Source organism: Mus caroli, unplaced genomic scaffold (genome assembly GCF_978045245.1).
Source record: "Mus caroli unplaced genomic scaffold, Mus_caroli_1 scaffold_2, whole genome shotgun sequence".
Classification (NCBI taxonomy): Eukaryota; Metazoa; Chordata; class Mammalia; order Rodentia; family Muridae; genus Mus; species Mus caroli.
In genome coordinates, this window is record NW_028227257.1 from 97,202,730 (window position 1) to 97,223,034 (window position 20,305).

A 20,305-nucleotide genomic window follows, 5' to 3' on the forward strand; every position below is an offset into this window, starting at 1 on the left:
ATACCCTCTACTGGCTTCTTCCAGTCCCAGGCACACAGGTAACATACACACCAACAAAACATCTGTACAGAGAAAATAAAAATAAAAATAAATTTTTTCTCCTCTTTCACAGCACATTCAGGGGGAAAATGTCAACATTTTGTCCATTTTTGAAAGTTAAATACTTGGAGCAGCATAGAATTGAAGTCAACAGATGTGAGCATGGTAACTGCAAAGGAGTAGAGAGTGAGCGAGTTCGGGCACCCTGCTGTTTCAGTGATTCTCAGAAGTTGCTGCTGGCTTGAGCTCAGGTAGTGGTTTGGTGGTAAAGGTGACCGCTATTGGTTTGATTCAGCTGAAAGACCCCCGAAGGGAGACCCTCACTCAAGTCTCGGGACAGCCGCGAACCCAAGAAGACGCTGAGACCGAACCCAAGATGTATAGAGTAAGATTTAATAAAGCAACAACAAGCAAGCACATGAACCAGAGCTCTGGGGCCGAAACTCATACACCAAGCATGGTGCAGAGGAGAATCGACGCCCTGCCCAAATTTTTCACAGGCTTATATAGGAAAAAGCCAAGGGGGGAAGCAGGGCAGGGAAAGTACAAGTTTTACGTCATTAAGGGGTTTTGCCAAGGGTTTTTCCAAGGGGCTTTCCGTAACCAAGGGGTCGTGTCCTATATTTTGGCAATGTACCCGATCTTTTTGAAACATTCTGAGGTTTGTTCAAACCCTTATCTCAAAAATGTTCCTGGCACAGTCCTCAGTTGGGAGGGGTTGGACTAGGTTTGTTCCAGGAGACCTTTATCTAAAAAATGTTCTTGGAACAGTTTTCATTTGGGAGGGGGTCGGACTCTGGGGTGAAGAGTTCAGGAAAAGTTCAGTAATTTTCCTCCTTCACAGCCTACATGTTGAAGGTACGCTTAGCTTCATTTGCTAACAAATTTAATATAAGGCATAAAAATATGAAAGAACTTTTTATAAGATTTATTTTTATTTTTTATATTTTATTGATTATTTTCTTTATTTACATTTCAAATGTTATCCCCTTTCCCCGTTTCCCCTCCAGAAATCTCCTATCCCCTCCCCCCTCTTCTTGCTTCTATGAGGGTGCTCCCCCACCCACCCACCCATTCCTGCCTCCCCACCCTGGCATTCTGCTACACTGGGGCATAGAGCCTTCACAGGACCAAGGGCCTCTCCTCTCAATGATGCCCGACAAGGCCATCCTCTGCTACATATGTGGCTGGAGCCATGAGTTGCTCTGTGGATGGTGGACTAGCGGGGCCATTTTCTGAAATGAGTGGGAACCAGGGAGACAGAGGATACTTTCTACAAGTGAATACATTAAAAGTTCTCTTACATAATTAGTTGATTAGATATTTAAGTGACCTTGTTGCCCAGAAAAGTGAATAAATGAATCTTCATGCATGAGCAAAATTTGAAAATTTGCTATTCTTCTTTATGTTCTTGGTATGGAGACTGATCAACCGTGGATCCGAAGTACAGAGTAAAGTATCGAGTGTTGAAATGAACCATTTCAGTTCTACAGAACCCGACAGGAAGAGGCATCAGCTGCGGAGGGGAAATTTAGAGTAGGGATCTGGAGAGCGATGTGAGGAGAGAAAAGTTGGTTCAGGAGGGCGGGATTAACTGTGACACAGCCCGGTGGGACGTATGGTGATTGACACAGAATGAGTTGAGGGAGACTCGGTACTTCTGTTATTATCCGAAATAAACAAAACCAGGATTAGTCCCACAGACCTTTGGGGAGTTGTGGTTAATAAACCCTAACTAAATATTTTTTCTTGGAATTAGTCTTTTAGCAGTTATCAGAGTAAGGCTGATAGTGTTTTAATGTGGGGGAATGTTGGCTTTATTTGGAGTGTAACCTACTGTTACATTGTGGGTAGTCACAGTGATGGAGGGAGGCATTAGAACAGGCAGATTTGGAAGGTCTAGCTTTAAATATCGGTCGCTGTGGGACTTCTAGATGGTCATTAAAGATAGCATGAATTGGTCCAGCTGCCGAGTGATAACTGAGCGGCAACATCAGCACCATGTGTTCCAGAGCCTGCCATCGGTCTTGCCTGAGGGGTGTGATGACCTACTGGGAAGTGGGGTTACTCTGGCAAAGAACACTTGAGGGTAGGGAGGGGTATGTTTATCTAGAGGACTAACTTTTCATATTGTTGTCAGTAGAATTTCATGACGCAAAGTATAATATTTTAGCTTTGTGCTCAAGGACACAGAACAGGGAACTTGAAATTCTTACAAGGGTAAAGCGGAATTCACCTATCAGTCCAGAAAAAATGGGAAAAGAAAAAACTAAAAGATTCAGTAATTTTTTTTTTTATCTTTTTGAGTCTTTTCAGGCTTAGGTCATAATTGAAAGGATGGATGATTTCTTGGAGGATGAAATAAATTTATACATGTTTAGTCAGTATTTTCCATATTCCTTTGTCTATGCTCATATAAATCCCCCATGTTAAATGACAAAACCTTCAAGAAGTCAGAGAGTAGACAACACAGTTACAAATAACTATCATGTAAAGAAAGTTAAAAATGCATTTAGTTTGGCCTTTTCATGGTTGTACATTGTTGCCAGGAAAAACTGTTCTATGTTTAATTCACAGCTTCCCTTCTCAAAAGTAAGGAGGGAATTCTTAAAAATGTAAATTTACATTATTCACTTTTCTCATTATATCTTATGTTTATCTTCTATTTGCTTTCATGAAAAAAAAAATCCTTGCTTCTTCTTATCCCTGTAAATGGTGGAAGTCAACAAGGCTGAAAAATGATCGCACAGGTTTTGTTTATTGACTCAAAATTTGTCTTTGTATTACTCTTAACTATTTATCTTGTCAAATACAATCACATTCAAACGGAATGAATTCTGCTTTAAAAACTATCTCTTACTGTATAATTGTATTGTGATAATTATTGTTTTTACTTTGCTGCAAAGAACATCATTATCAACAATAACAACAGAAAACAAGGTGAGGATAATGAATATTTTTCATCTGAGAATGAGTAACTATATATTGTTATTCAAAGATGAACTTTTTAGTTGCACATTGTCATTTTTTTTAATGCTCATTTGCTGGGATCACTATTGTTATAATATGCGCATGGCCTCTAGCCTGGGATCTTACAGATTACACAACATAGCTATCTTTCCAGTACTCCTGTGTCCAGTCCTTTGCATTTGCAGAGATTCCTCCCTCAAGTCTACAGTAGACAAGCTTTTCATTCCTCAAGCTCTGCCTCACAGGTGTCCTTCCTTATCTAGGTTACCGATGGTAGTAACCAAGTTACCCGACCAAGCTGCTCTTCAGGAACTTCCTCTGGCAATTAATCCACTTGATTAATTTTGATGCCAAGCAAATGCTTTATGTTTCACATACTTGAGAACTGTCTTACTTTACATATGTTCTCATCTTGAACTGAGGCTATATAGCAAGGGTTAACTGAAAAATAACTTTGCATCTTTGGTCCTGTCCATTTTCCTTTATTATGGTGGTTGTTTCTTCCTCATGTTCATCACTGCCTGCCTGTGCTTATGGAATATTTTTGTAAAAATTAACAAGTACTTCAGGACTTACTATGTACTGAACATTGCTAATTAGCATGCTACAATTAATCCATTTAACTATTCTTCTCGTGGCTGTATTGGTGAGTACATCTACTCAAAACCAAACCAAAATCTTAAATTTTTTTTAAATAAAAAAGAAATAATAGCACTGTATATTTTGACTGCTTATAGATTTTTGTCCCTAGCTTCTAGCTCACTTGTCATGATCTAGAGTAACCCCTGAGACTACTTTTTAAATATGAAAATTAACTATATTCCTATGGCCATGACCTTTAGGCTGTTTCAGGTTTGCTTACCTGGGAGGAGAGGCTTTCTTTCCAATAAGATTATGGTCATAGAACATAGCTGAAACAAAATTTGAATATGATATCTGAAATGTCATTCATATCAAGGGCCAAGAGTTATTTCTTAAAATCATCAATTTAGGTAGAAAGTTATCACCATCTCTATGTATTTTTAGGGTATCAGGACCGAATTTATTGGTTCGAGTAGTGTAGTTTTCAAAGAAATAATGTTTGATTAAACTTTGAAGTCAACGTTTCTGCAGGGGCGGTAATGACCTTGATATTGTGTTTGGATTTTATTAGGAAGAAAAGAAACTCACGGTAAGCAAGGAATCACAAAACCCTCAGGCAAAAGGTTTTAAAAGACCAAAAAGTTAATCTATACATTTTTAGTTGAAGAAGTTTTCTTTTCATTAAAATCTCTTCATTATTTTGAAAAGAAAATAGTGAATAACAAAGGGGCAGGGTGATTATATGGACCCCGCCGTTCTGAAGAGTGCATTTGTATTCATCTAAATCCTAAAACTGATGAACTCTATTTAATATGTTGTCTTCTGTGTACAGTAATGGAAAAATCATATAAAATCTCCAACTTCTTGATTGAAGGAATTTACCGGTAACAATGAATTTCTTTTTTTTTAAATTTTTAATATTTTTTATTACGTATTTTCCTCAATTACATTTCCAATGCTATCCCAAAAGTCCCCCATACCCTCCCCCCCACTTCCCGACCCACCCATTCTCATTTTTTGGCCCTGGCGTTCCCCTGTACTGGGGCATATAAAGTTTGCAAGTCCAATGGGCCTCTCTTTCCAGTGATGGCCGACTAGGCCATCTTTTGATACATATGCAGCTAGAGTCAAGAGCTCCGGGGTACTGGTTAGTTCATAATGTTGTTCCACCTATAGGGTTGCAGATCCCTTTAGCTCCTTGGGTATTTTCTCTAGCTCCTCCATTGGGAACCCTGTGATCCATCCAATAGCTGACTGTGAGCATCCACTTCTGTGTTTGCTAGGCCCCAGCATAGTGGTGCTCAGTGTGGTGACGCAGGCCGTCGATCCAAGCACTAAGAAGGCAGAGGCTGCTAATGAAGGAGCTAGAGAAAGTACCCAAGGAGATAAAGGGGTCTTCAACCCTATAGGAGGAACAACAATATGAGCTAACCAGTACCCCCTCCCCCCAGCTGTGTCTCTAGTTGCATATGTAAGCAGAGGATGGCCTAGTTGGCCATCAATGGGAGGAGAGGCCCTTGGTCTTGCAAAGATCATGTGCGCCAGCACAGGGGACTGCCAGGGCCAGAAAGTGGGAGTGGGTGTATTGGGGAGCAGGGCGGGGGGGAGGGTATAGGGAGCTTTGGGGATAGCATTTGAAATGTAAATGAAGAAAATATCTAATAAAGAAAAAAAAAGAAGTCAGAGGCTGTTCGAGCCAGCCTAGTCTACAGTGCCAGATCTAAGACAGCCAGGGCTGCACAGAGAAACCCTGCCTTGGAAAACCAAACTAAACAAAGAACCAACTGAGCAAACAAAGACTTTGAAGTTGAGGGAAGCCTTGACAAGCCTGACAGAGCCAAATTTTTTTATCTTCTGAGTAAAAATGTGTATGAATATCTAAGGGAAAAGCGTGTCGAGGAATGTGCGGAGTGGACCGTCCACGGTGAGAGCCTTGCTAGGCCTGAGGAAGCCCAGTTAGCCCGTCATGTAGATTCTCAGTCAGTTTCCATACTTGGTGTTTTGAGGCTGAGGATGCTGTTATTAATTTTAAGCTATTAGCTGTGCCAGTGTTCAGTTGGACCTAAGTGAAAGTATCTCCCGAGGGTGAGAATTTTATTGAGCTGGTTTTGAACAGTAAAGCTTAAAAGGAAAAATAGTTGTACCCTTAGTTCCTTTATGTTCAAACTTTTCCTTTTTTCCTTCTTCTTGGCCGAGTTAGAAAAAACACATATAAGTTAGAATCCTACGCTGACGTGCTGCTTTTTCCTTCTCTTGCAGCGCTTTGATGTCCGGAGAGGCAGGCTCCTTTTGTTTTGAGAAAAAACATTTGTTAAATCCTTCCTCCTTTCATCATTTAGTTCATCTCCCAGAAGTACTTTCTCTTCTTCATATTAACGTGGTGGTAATGCCTCAAATGCAAGTTTCATTTTCTCTTTTCCTCCACTCAAAACAGTACTCTTCCCAACTTGATTTCACTTCTTGGAGTTTAGAAAATATACTTCCCCATGTTAAAATTTCCATAGTCTTCAACAGAGCTCTGTACGTAATGAACTCTCAGGGCTAGTCTCAAGTAACCTGAACCCCTGAGATTGCTCAAATGCTGAGCCACGAACCAGGCACCATACACCAGGAGGTCACCAACACATATCCAGCAGAGGACTGCAGAGTCTGGACTCAGTCAAAGAAGATGCACCTACCCCTGGAGAGACTTGAGGCCCCAGGGAGTGGGGAGGTCTGGCAGAGTGGAGGTGGATGGGTGGGGACATCCTCTTGGAGACAGGTGTGGGGATGGGGGAGAGGAGTTATGAGATTTAGAACAGTCAGAGCGCAGATTGGGAGGGGGATTAAGACTGGACTGTAAAAAAAAGATTAAATATATCTACCTGAAGACCACTCTTGGGAATATACCCAAAAGATGCCCCACCATGCAACAGGGGCATGTGTCCCACTATGTTGTTTGTGATAGCCAGAAGCTGGAAAATCAACCCAGCTGTCCCACAATGGAAGATGGGGTACAGAAAATGTGGTTCATTTACATAATGGAATACTGCTCAAGTATTAAGAATGAGGACATCCTGAGTTTTGCAGGCAAAAGGATGGAACTAGAAAATACCATCCTGAGTGAGGTGACTCAGACCCAAAAGGACATGCATGGTATGTACTCACTAATAAGTCGATATTAGCCTTCCCCCCCAAAAAAGTGCCAAATACCCAAGATACAGCCCACAGAACTCAAAAAGGACAACAGGCTGAAGTGCCCAGTCTGGGTTCAGTCAGAAAAGATACATCAAACCTCAAGAGACTGGAGGCCCCAAGGAATAGAGAGGTCTGGTGGGGTGGGGGATGGGCAGTGGAGACATCCTCCTGGAGATGAGGGGCTGGGAGGATGTATGGAATGTGGAACAGTTGTAGTGTGGACCTGGAGGGGAATAAAATCTGGAGTTTAAAATAAATAAATTTTTATATGCCCCAGTACAGGGGAACGCCAGGGCCAAAAAGTGGGAGTGGGGGTGTAGGGGAGTGGCGGTGGGAGGGTATGGGGGACTTTTGGGATAGCATTGGAAATGTAAATGAGGAAAATACCTAATTAAAAAAAAGAAAAAAAATAAATTAGGAAAAAATAAAAAAAAAAAGAAAAGAAAAATGAGAAAAAATTTCTTGATGTCACATTTAGAAAACGAACCCCTCTCCATCTTAGGAAATCAAAGTTCATTTTTAATGTCAGCATTTTATAGGAGTTTCTTGTCAATTTAGTAAATAATTGTTAATGCTATGTATTTTCTTATTATTTACTAATCTGTTGATCAGATTGTTGAAATAAAAATAAAAAATCATCAACATATTTTTTCAAAATCACTTTGCATTTTAGTTGAAGACTTTTAATTTTTGTAAATATATCTAATATCGTATTTGTCATTTCAGAGCCTTGGGCAATGGAACCCTTCTTATCTTTTTGAGATTAAGATTTATTTATTAAATGCACTTGGGTATTTATAAGTACCGACAAGACAGTTGTGAATAACAAGGTTTCAGTATCATTGAAGAAAGTTTGTACCGTGACTCAGTGACATTGTTCTGTGCTTCTTCATCTGTTGAAATCTTAACCATTCATGTAGTGGTATTTGAAATTGACTTAGACATGGTGGTAAAATCCTCCTGAGTAATATTAGTTCCCTTTTAAAGGAATAAAAGAAGTCTATGATGTATAGAGCCTCTTCTCTCTCATGTATATGATTATTGATAGGGTCTCACTATGGTAGCCACATAAGCCCAAAACTCTGTCTTTCTTGCTCAGTTTCTTAGGTACTGGAATAACAGATTTGTGCCACCACATCTGCCCCCCACCCCCAAATACCTTGGAATTCTTGAGGCCTGTCCTATGAAACATAAGAGTGTGGAGGGACGAGGTCATCATTTCTCATTTAGAAATTTACATAGGGTGCATTCTTTGTTTCTCATTGCGTTGTCTACTTACTTAACTTTCATGCAGTTCATGTAATAGGACAATTCCAACCATGAGACTGTAAAATGAAAGTCCTATTATGACACAGAAAATCACTTGTTTAGATTTCAATGAATCACTCAAGTGTGTTGGACTCACACCTGGCCATTACCCAGGGAGAAATGGAGTTAGCAGTGACATTAAATGTACCGTATGATTCCTTGATGATAAACTTCATGTTCTGCTCAAACTCCAGCCACAACCACGTGAATTTCATTGTCTTTGCTGCCATTTGTTATGCTCGGTAAGTTAGAAACTTTATTATCTATTGATTTCCTGCTGTGAATGCCTGGAAACCTTTGTGCTCTCAACACTGCCATTGATCAGATATCAATTATTTTTTTACTCTCCAAGCACAGAACATATTAAACTGATTCTGGATTTATCTGCTACATGCTAAAGGGCCTGACCCCAATTTTTCTGCTAAAGGCCTTTTAGCTCCAGCTTTAAGAGCAATTTTGTTTCTGACAATGTTGTGTTCTTGCCTGGGAATCCTTCCTTGTCATTTATGTAGCTGGGGAACTGTGCTAGGGATCATTCCTAGCGATTTTGTGGTGGCTGTTCTTGGTTTAATGAGCATCAGATAGTATGTATTATTGGGGAGATGAACTACTATAACAACAGTCATAAACTTAAAAAATAAACAAAAAGATGCATTTGTGCAAATCCACTGCATTTTATTTTTCTCTGTTCTATGTTACAAAGATTGCCTAAGAATGTCACCTAGAGTTTCAAATTAATTTACTGATTCTTTTCCTATTTTGATATTTTCTCTAAGATGCCTGCTTCTTAATACACATTTGAGAACAGAATGTATTATTCTCTAATCAGAAAAAATTAATGTATAAATGTTTGAAACTTAAGCATCACGAGATAGAGAACATGAAATTAATTAAATACCATTTTAATGATCTCCTTAAACAGGAATCCAGTGAACCCAAGTCTCAGTAAGTTGTTAAGTGCTATTTTCTCATAAGTGAGGCATTTTTAGTCTATAGACGAGCAACTCTTTAGAAGCAGCAAACCTCTGTGTCAAATAACTGGGGTTTTATCAATGCCAGGTGAAGATTAGGGTATTGAAAGCTTTCCCATAAACTCTAAACTGAAGTCACACAAAACTGGTTTTGAGATTGTACTTTAAATGAATTAAATGAACAAACTGGTTCATAACATGTAATAATAAAGTGGAAATGTTCCCAATGGTTTCATTAGATTGACTACATTGGCTGTGAGCATCTCACTGGACACCTTCCTTCTCAGGTTAGTTGGCTGGTAGAATCAAGATGACATACCAAGAAATGAGTTTTGCTCTCTGGAAAAGATAAACCAGAAGCTGCCAGATATTATTTTGATGCTAATAAATGTTTTTCCTTTTCGCTCCTCCTTGAGGATTGCAATTCTTTGAAGGCAGTGCACTGCAACTATCAACACCCTCATGAATAACCTGGAAATCTTGAAAAAGTTAAAAAGTAGAGTCACAGCCCTAGGACAGTGCCCAGGTCTCTGCATTGTTCAAGACGTAGTGCTAACACCATTGGGTTCATATGTCAGTGGTGAGCAACAAGATCACACGGCACAGATTTTGCATAGTAAACCTTCTGCTGTCTTCCATAATTTGCTCACATATTGCTAAACAAGTTACCTAGGCTGGACCTTGTTTTCCTTATGATTGAAAGTATGATGTCTCATCTAGGGTTTCTATTGCTGTGGTAACATACCAATCCCATAGAGGCATTTTCATGGTTAAAATTGCTTCTTATAAGATGATGCTAGCTTGTGTCTAGCAGATATAAAGACTAGCCAGCACACTCTCATTCACTGCTCTGACCTTAGCACACACAGTACCTGTAACTTCACAATGAATGCTCATTGAGGGGGTGTTAATGATTTCCAAGTCAATCAGTGGTTGAGGAAAAAGGGAATTCAGGGATTGCAATCCTTCATATGAGTATAGGATGAATATAGCTGCATAAAGATGCATTTCTAGGGCCAGGAAAATTATCAGTGGATGAAGATGTATGCCTCCAAGTTAGACAACCTGAGCTCTACCACTGGAATGCATGCACGTAGTGATTGGAGGAAAAAAAATTCTGGAAGTTGTCCTTTAACCTTCATAAAAGTAGCACTTATATGCTTGTATACACACACACACCCACACACCACACACACACCAAATAAACAAACCAACAATCAAACAATAAATACATATTAAAAATTCAGATTATGTGTAGGTGTTGAGGTGGGCACATGTTATTGCTCATTTGTGTTAATAACCAAACAGTGAGTTCTATGATGAGGCTGGGTTAAATCTTTTGTAAAGTGCCTGCCTTGCACACATCACCAAGGAATTGAGGTCCTGGTGTTTCCCATCCTCTGAGCTATACAAGACCATGATTCTGTGCTCAATCTCCTTGCTATGCAGGATATCAAAGAAATATTATTGGAAATTCATCAAAATCCTACCGACTAAATGACTTATGTGGATCATATCCATTGATACACGAGATTTGAATTTTGAAACAGAGATTAATACAAAAGTAAAAAGTCAATATAGATAAACAATCAAAAATTTAAAAGGAATTCAATTAATAAAATGTCTGGTGAATGTAGAGGACCAGAACTGGAGTAAAGAAGCTATTTGAAAATGCATCAGGAGTAAAACACAATTTGAAACAATTTTTCAGTAGAGATATACCAGGAAAAGCCACCATGCAAATGTATTGGCAGTCATATTTTCACAGAGTAAAGCAGGTGAAAACGGTGCAGCACACAAATCTGGACCAGTAGATGAGCCTTTTTCATATTATTTATACTCTCAAGACAACCAGTTTTTAATAATAAAGATGAGCTTTAGATCTCAAAGAATACACTTAAGATGAAGAACGAAATTTATTCAAAAGTTACCAAGCATCTAATTTGTGATTCTAGCAAGCATGTGTAATTTTAGAATAGACACATGTTTAAGATTTTTTAAATCTAAAGAAATTTTTCTGTTAGCACAGTTTTATAGTTGTTTTTAAAACCTATTTTAATGTAAGAAGAAATGTTTCAGAGGACATTAAAAAATTACAGCAGGAAGTTTTGAGGGATTTATTTATGTTTAATGGGTTGATATTTAAGGGAAAGCAATGTAACATTAGATTTTAGGAAAATAGAATAGAATTACAAACTCTATATAAGTAAGTACTCTGGTTCTCAATGACAAACATGGACCATTCAACAACACACTGGTAAAGTTTGAGCTTTAGAATCTAAAGGTCTTAGAGAATTTTAAGATTTTATATCCAAAGATTTTTAGTAATTATGTGCATGTACATTTTAAATATTGTGTAAATAAAACAATTTAAACAAAAATTTATTTAATACATCTTTAATCCATGCATTTTGAATTAATTAACTATAATATTTACTATTATGTGGGGACTGGAGTATATAGCTCAGTGGAGCAGTACTGATTAACATGTACAAGGCTTTGGCTGGGTTCAATGGCAACACCAGAATCCATTATAAAAAAGAATAAATAACTGTTTGCCATGAAGTAGCAATAAAGGGACTAATAACGGTTCTTTTGATTTTAATTTAACAACTTTATTTAGGAATCAGTGATAGACAAAACGCTGTTCACATATGAAGCATGCAATTCAGAAAGCTTTCTAGTGCTCCTTTGTTATCCACCGCATGCACTCTTCTTTCTCATGCATTTGCCAAAATAGCATTTTATATAAATGGAATTATACAGTCTCTGTGCCTTTTGTCTGGCATCTTTCACTCAGCAAAATTACTGCTGACTCTTTGATGTTATGAGACATTAGTGGTTTATTCTCTCTCAATTGGATTAGAATTCCATTTAATAAACAAAAAGGTTTCCTTTTTGAAGTGAAAGTTTCCCAAGCGTTAAAGTCTCTTCAGTTTGTCTCAAACCAATAAAAATTAAGGCATATATGTTCATATGTTGGGTATAGAAGTTGGCGATATAGTCTGTTCTCTTTTTGGTGTACTATTAGCTAATGTTTAAGATATTTATTTCACTTTTTTGTGCATGAATGTATGCCTGAATGTGTGTATGTGCAGAAAAAGGATACCAGAGTCCTTGAAACTAGAGTTGTCAACTGCCGTGTGCATTTTGGGACTATAAAACAGCACTCTGCAACAGCAAATGTTCTTAACAGCCTGAGCCACATCTCCAGCCCCTTCTGAGCTAACTCTGACCATTATTTTGATCATAGTGAAGTGTGGATACAACTTACTGTAAAACAGTTTATGTAGTGTTCATATGATATAACATTAAATTATCATATCTGTTTCATGCTCCTCTGTCAGCTTCTGCTTCTAAAGCAATGTTCAATTAGCAGGAGTCAGATTGAAAATACTAGTGCTGATGACGAGCCAACTGGGATTTTTTTCTTGAAAAACTCACAAAAGGTAAAATTTTACATTTGTGTAAAGATACGTATGAGAACACACAGAAAATTTGAATTACTTTCACTTACTGCATTTGACTCAAGTTTTTAACATATTTAATTGTTTATACCCTTGTTTATCTCAGGGCTACAGATAATTTTTTTTTAGTATTTTTTTATAGAGACAATAGAAAAATGTTTCAAATTGTGTTTTACTCCTGACGTAGTTTTAAGTAGGTTCTTTACTCCAGTTCTGATTCTTTACTTCCCCAAGAGGTTTTATTAAATTTGAATTCCTCTGTCTGACTCTGATTAACAGTAGGCAAATATTCATGTCTACACTTAATGCAAAGATGTCTAGACTCAGTGTTTATTACCCTTTGTCACTTAGGGTTAAATATTGAACCGGTTAGTATATCTGGAACATGAAGATAAGATAACACGCACACACACACACACAAACACACACATACACTTCCTGTTTTATATATTCTATTCAGCAAAATATTCAATATCATTAACATGGAGTTAATTATGTGATGCTTAATTCTGACTGGATTAGGCAATAGCTAGAAGATTTCTAGTGCATATTTCTGCTTGTGTCTCTGAGGGTGTTTTCAGGACATCCAGGAACTAAAGAAGCATTCATTAAAACAATGCCATGGAAATTATGAAATACATTGCAGTGTAAAAAAGTAGAAAAGGATACTCTTAAATTTCTAAATGTTAAAACGTATTGTTCCAACAGATAAATAACTAGAGAAGATATGAACATGTGCATTTTAATGAACTGATACCTCTTAAGGTAATTTTTATGCTAAGGTGCTGAAAAATTCTATGAGTTCAGGATGTCAGGCATTAACTATAGGCATTTTATTATTACTATTTTTTATTATTTTTCTCAATTCAGATGCTAGTATAGTTTGAACATTGAATATTTCACAAATTTCCATCAGAGACTTGGTTTGCAGGTAGATTCTATGGAGAAGTAGCAGAACCTTCCAGAGATGAGAACTGTAAGGAAGTCCTTGAAGAGGATTGTGAGATGTTGGACCCCTCCTTACTTTCTTTTGCTCCATGGATACCTGGTTCTGCTCAGCTACACACTCCAACTCTGATGTGGTGTCTTATCACAGCCTAACGCAATTTGGTAAACTAGCCCTGAATCAAATCATGAAAACCATGTGCAAAATTAAATGTTTGTTTTTAGGATAATTTTTATAGTCATGGAGAAACCAACATATACAAATGTCTTAATATATTGCCAGATATCGGTAATTAATTATATTTAACATATTAAAGGTCAATTTATTTGAGAAATGAAGACTTTACTCTTGCTGGAGAGAGGGGGAGAGAGAGAGATAGAGAGAGAGAGAGAGAGAGAGAGAGAGAGAGAGAGAGAGAGAGAGAGAGAGAGAGGGAGGGAGGAGGGAGGGAGGGAAGGAGAGACAGAGAGACAGAGAGACAGAGACAGAGAGAGACAGAGAGAGAGAGAGAGAGAGAGTGAGGGAGAGAGAGAGAGGATAAAAGGTTACGCATCCTTAGTTACTCTTAGGAAATTAAGTCTGTCTGAGTAAATCCAATTGGGAGAGCTTTTTTATTTCAGGCTTTGGGCCTTTGTTTAGCAATAACTGCAGCCATTTAAAGTAAATTGTCCATTAAAGTACCACTCTAGCTTTTGACAAATTGCATCAAACTGTTTTCTTTCTCTGGGGAAGCACAAACCAGAGCATGGTTTATTTATTTATTTATTTATTTATTTATTTATTTATTTATTTATGCTTGGCATACAGGCTCCCTGAGCCAGCGGATAAAATGCTTTTAGGTACTCTATAAGAAATCATGAAGAGGTTATATGTAGCCCAGCAGAGTGCAAGTGAAGATGTTGGATATGAGCAGCTTGTCTCATGTTATGGGTAAATAATATGTCCTCATGTCATTGATCACTATGAAATAGTTTTCACTTTTAAATCATTCTACTTGATAACAGGTACTGAGGCAGAAAAGGCTCAGTGTCCTTAGTTCCTACTTAACAGTTAATGTTATTGAGACACATGGAAAGCATCCACATGCCCAGAAGTGTGTAAATCACTACTATGGTATCTTGCGTTTTGGCTTTAAAAGTTCATGTTTCTAAGGATAAATAAGCAAAAATAAGCCATTTTTAGATGGAATACTTTGTTAAATTGAAATTAACTATAATGAAAGGCTTAAATCTAACCAAATAACTGACATTTAGACATGAATGGAATGAAATACTTTAATTTTATGAATTATTTCAGTAATATCAATAATATTTTTTACAATATATAGTCATAAAAATTGTGCCTCTTAAAACTTTTACTTTAGCTTTGATAATTGATATATTGTGGTTGTGTAAGTTTTTGTTAGTAAAAATTTCAATTAAAGGCTGCCAACTAAATATTCTTACTTGCAAATGTGAGATTGAAGTCATATTGTAAATTACTAAAACTCTACTTAAATGTTTTTATTTTAGGGATTATTTCACGATCTGCTACACTTTACAGAATATAATATTTTTTTTAATCTGTAACTCTATGAAATGCAAGTTTCCTTATGCCCATAACTGAAACATTTGAAGATAGTATGCTTGTTATTTCTTATGCTTCTGTTCATTTGAACTTTTCTAGTATCTCCTATTAACGAATTTGGTTGTGCACACCTTCAGCAGTGAGTCTAATCCCTGAGAGAAGTCAGGTAGCTTTGGTTTAACTTAATTTCTGTATGCCAGTTTACTAAAGTTTTGTTCTTTTACTTCTTCCTTCCTTTCTCTCTCTCTCTCTCTCTCTCTCTCTCTCTCTCTCTCTCTCTCTCTCTCTCTCTCTCTCCCTCCCTCCCTCCCTCCCTTCCTTCCTCCCTCCCCCTCTCCCTTTCATTCTTCCTTCCTTCCTTATTTCCTTCCTTCCTTCCTTCCTTCCTTCCTTCCTTCCTTCCTTCCTTCCTTCCTTCCTTTCTTTTTCTTTCTTTCTTTCTTTCTTTCTTTCTTTCTTTCTTTCTTTCTTTCTTTCTTTCTTTCTTTCTTTCTTTCTTCCTTCCTTCCTTCCTTCCTTCCTTCCTTCCTTCCTTTCTCTCTCCTCTCTCTCTCTTTCTCTCTTTCTCTCTTTCTCTCTTTCTCTCTTTCTCTCTTTCTCTCTTTCTCTCTCTCTTTCTTTCTCCCTTTCTTTCTTTCTTTCTTTCTTTCTTTCTTTCTTTCTTTCTTTCTTTCTTTCTTTCTTTCTTTCTTTCTTTCTTTCTTTCTTTCTTAGACAGGGTTTCTCTGTGCCCCAACTGTCCTGGAACTTACTCTGCAGACCAGGCTGGCCTTGCACTCACAGAGATCTGACTGCCCCTGCCTTCTGAGTGCTGGTATTAAAGGCATATTCCACCCCACCTGGCTCATCAGGACCTTTCACTTATTTCTTTTGGTTGGTAGACTTATTTCTTTGAAGCTCAGCTATCTTACATTTGGCTGAAAATGAACTCGAACTCTGCCAGTTGGATCCGCCAGCGTTTTGTCATGTCCTCGGGCCTCTGTGGCCCTTTCCCTCTCTTTTCTCTGGCACATTAAGATTGTCCAGGCCCATTTTCTAACGTCACTGCCTCAGTCAGCTTTGTTTCCAAGAATACCCAATTTCTTTGGTATGACTCCACTTACTGTGATACAGGAGTAATTAGAGCATAGAGAAGCCTTGAGTACAAATCGTCATAATGAGTGGTTAACAACAATTGAAGTATACTGTGTGCAAGAATTTATAATTTCAGGGAAAAAAGTAGCTCAGTGCTTACAGAAGGATGATGTGCGGAGTAAATAATTATTTTCTACTTTGGATCTGTATTTTGAGCACCTGAGGGAGTTTTATAAATGCAAGTGTGTGAGTCAATGCCAAGAGACCCTGACTGAATTATATTTATAGATTGCCAGGACATCAAAACATGTGACTTCCTATCTGCTTCTAACATAAGCTGACATTGAGAGTTTTGAAATTAGTGTTTTAGACTAAGGTAATTTATTTCTATATATGATTCCAGTGAACCCCACCATTTCCATGTAGTCTCCGGATATGAGGGACAGCCCACCAGAACCAGCCATCCCTGGTTTAGTTTGGTTCTCATTCAAAAAGCTTCCAAGAGATAGAAGTCATCTCTAGCAAATGAGAGTTCTTTTACTTTGCTTATTTGGATCACAAAATTACAGCTAAAGGCCTTTTCTTTCACCATGGGCTGAAATGTGTTTGAAAGCAAGTGATGGCTGCCTTCATCTCTTTTCCCATGAACTCATGCTGTCACTTCGGATGTGGGGCACCTGAGAGTTTACCAGGAAAGTAGCTATGGAATGACAAACCTCACAGGTGATCATTTTACTCGAAAGGCTTATAGAACTGATTTTTACACTACCTGACCCCTTTTCCCAGGTTCTGTCATAAGCATTATTGCAATAACGATTCCTAAGTCTTCCAATTTCATAGCAGTCAGAATTACCTTATACTCTGTTAATGAAAAGAAACCAACCATGCTGTGACATAGCAAAGCAGATTCCTCAGCCCAGTTCCAGACAGTCGGTGAGGCATTGGTCAGCATGGAATGGATGGAGTTTAGTTACACGTGGTGAAACCGGATCGCCACGGCAGTTGGAAAGATGCCAGGATGGCCTCAGCAGTGATATCCCCTTAAGAAGCTTTGAGCTAGAGAAAGGACCCAAGGAGCTGAAGGGGTTTGCAGCCCCATAGGAAGAACAACAATATAAACCAAACAGTACCCGCAATGCTCCTAGGGACTAAATCACCAACCAAAGAGTACACATGGAGGGACCCATGGCTCCAGCCGCATATGTAGCAGAGAATGGCCTTATGGGACATCAATGAGAGGTGAGGCCCTTGGTCCTGTGAAGGCTCGATGCTCCAGTGTAGGGGAATGCCAGGACAGGGAAGAGAGAGTGGTTGAGTTAGTGAGCAAGGGGAGGGGGGAAATGGGATAGGAAGGTTTTTCGAGAGGAAACAAGGAAAGGGGATAACATTTGAAATGTAAATAAAGAAAATATCTAATAAAAAATTTAAAAAGAAGCTTTGAGTTTATTGAATCCAGCAAAGTTTTCTCTGCTCTGCAAAGAGTCTCTTGCCTTGGTCCTTTCACAGTTGCTAATAAGGGAAACACTGAAATCAGCAAGTTCCTGACTGGGAATAAGCTAAAAGTGGCTTTTGAATATTTTTTTCCGCCTACTTAGCAAATTTCTCTTGTGACAATTGGTTGTTATTTGGGGTTTCATATGGTGAGGAGGAAGCACAAGAAATATTCAATAATTTGGGGCATAAATATTCCCTTTATATATTTGTAACCGTTATTTTGATTCTATTTGAGATTTGTGATTGATCCTTGGCATGTGTCCTTTGGGTATTGCCATGAAAAAAGAAAAATCTTGTAAAAGAATTTTCCAGGACTTCCTCAGAACTTCTCTTTTGTTGGAATTCTAGATTTTTTTTTATCATTTGATTGTCAGTTTTTGGAGAACTAGTCTAACAAAGGAGTGGGTAAAAATACATACAAAATAGGTCTGTTGGAAGACTACCACATTAAATTTGGGAAACCTTGTTTAAAGTGATTGCCTACTGAAAAAAATTTAATCAAAAGTTTTAATCATATCTCTGTTTACTGATGTTAAATGAAGGTTTCAAAGGTAGCAATCAATAAACAGACATAAAAGCTTATCCAGAATAAATGAAAGGAAGTAATAAAAAGACTCACTAAGCTCAAGTGCCTCCTACCAACAGCCACTGATAAAATATTAAAAGATTTTCCTTGTGTAATGCCTCTGGAGAGCCGTCTTGCTGATATACTAGACTGTGATTGACAACTTTGAGACCTTGCTGGAAGCCACAAAAGTGTATCTATAATATTATGCTCAATTGCGTAAGTTTTTCTTTCTAAATGGGGCTAGAAATAACATACCACAGAGTGGTGGGCTTTTAAGAAACAGGATACTCTTTCCAGTCTAAATGAAGTTTTAACTGCCTTGTTATTAGACACTATGCACTTCAGGAATGTAAAAAGGAAAACAAAGCTTAAAATCAAAAACATAAGCATAAGGAGTGTATAATACTTAAAGCTATATTAACTAGTTCTGGAGGGGTTAAGACCTAACTGACAGAAATTACAGATAGGAAAGTGATAAGTTTAGAATACAAAGTGTTCCTCCAACAGCTCATGTGTTGAAAATTTGTTCTTTGACTAATGGTACTCTTAGGGAGGTGCTTAAAAATGTTAAGATGTGGGACTAGCAAGATGTAGGTCACTGGTAGCTGACCTTTCGAGAAGTGTTTTCAGTCTGGTTCCTGTTCACCTTGAAGTAAACAGCAGTCTTCCATACATGCTCCGACCATCATGACGTCTAGTTTCTTCTAAGACCTAAGGAAATGGAACCACTGACCACAGACTGAAAGGTCTTCAACTCTGATCCAAAATAGGTATATCCCTTTCTAAGCCATTCCACTAGGTATTCCTGTCAAAGTCCTAGAATATAAAAGGAAATGTTCCCTGTTACTAATATATTTTGTAAGCACAGTGATGGGTCTAATTGATTTACATGCATAATTATTATTGATTTCCTGAAAACCCAATAATATCAGTGATCACATCTTCACATTTTTCTTAGAATTCAGAACCCAAAATTCAGAAAAGTAAAGAAAGTTCTTTTCAAGTTCTTAATATGAAAACGACTTAACTTGAATTGGAGTCCAGATAAACTTAACTGCAAGTATCTTCATGAAATGAGTTGACTATAAGGACCATGATACAAAGGGACTCTGAGGAACTTTGCAAGGACCTATATGAAGATGTAGGGTAGAGGGAACAGATAGCAGAGGTATAAGAGGATGTCATTTATTCCCTTGGTGAGCTCTATCAGTGGGTTAATGGAAAGGACAGAAGAAGACAAGTCCAGTGATGCTGTAGGGTTTATATTTGACTTCATACAGACTTTGGGCATGGACTACTTTCCTTGTTAATTTGTTTATCACATCATGATTTGAGAGTGCAGTGAAAATTACAGTGTAATCCTGAGGTCATAAGTGATTTTATCATGTGGGGAAGCCATGATATATACTGAAAGGACTTCTGAGGTAGAAAATAAGAAGAGGAAAAATGTATAGAAAGAATATTGGTCTTGCGAAGATTATATGCCCCAGTACAGGGAAATGCTAGGGCCAGGAAGTGGGAGTGTGTGGGTTGGGTAGCAGGGTGGGGGGATGGTATAGGGGACTTTGGAGAGGAAACTAGGAAAGGGGATAACATTTGACATGTAAATGAAGAAAATATATAATAAAGAAATTAACATTAAAAATAATATTAATTACAATAAAATAATAAGAATATTAAAAAGTTTAAAGGAAGAACCCTGACATGACATTTTGAGAAAAGGAATCTCCAAAGATGCTATTGAGTTCATTTTCTTGGGCCATATACTACTGGGAATATTGCCTACCCATAAGAGCAGTTTGTTTTTTTTTCAGTAAGACTCCCTTGGAGGAAACTATTCCTTTCCAAGTAGTAATCGTTTGGAGATTACTTTTTGGTTAGAGATGTGCCCACTTCTCCTTCCAGGTCTATAGCCCCATCTGGTGCAGACCCATGCAGGCCCTGTGCTGTCTCAATCTCTGTGAGTTCATATGTGCAACGATCATGTTAATTTAGAGGGACTTGTTTGTAGATATCTTCCATCTGCCACTAGCTCTTACTGTCTTCTACCTCTTATTCTATGGGCTTCCTTGAGCCCTTAGAGGAGGGATCTGATGGTAATATCCACTTTGTGGCTGAGTGTTCTGAGGTCTTTCATCTCTGC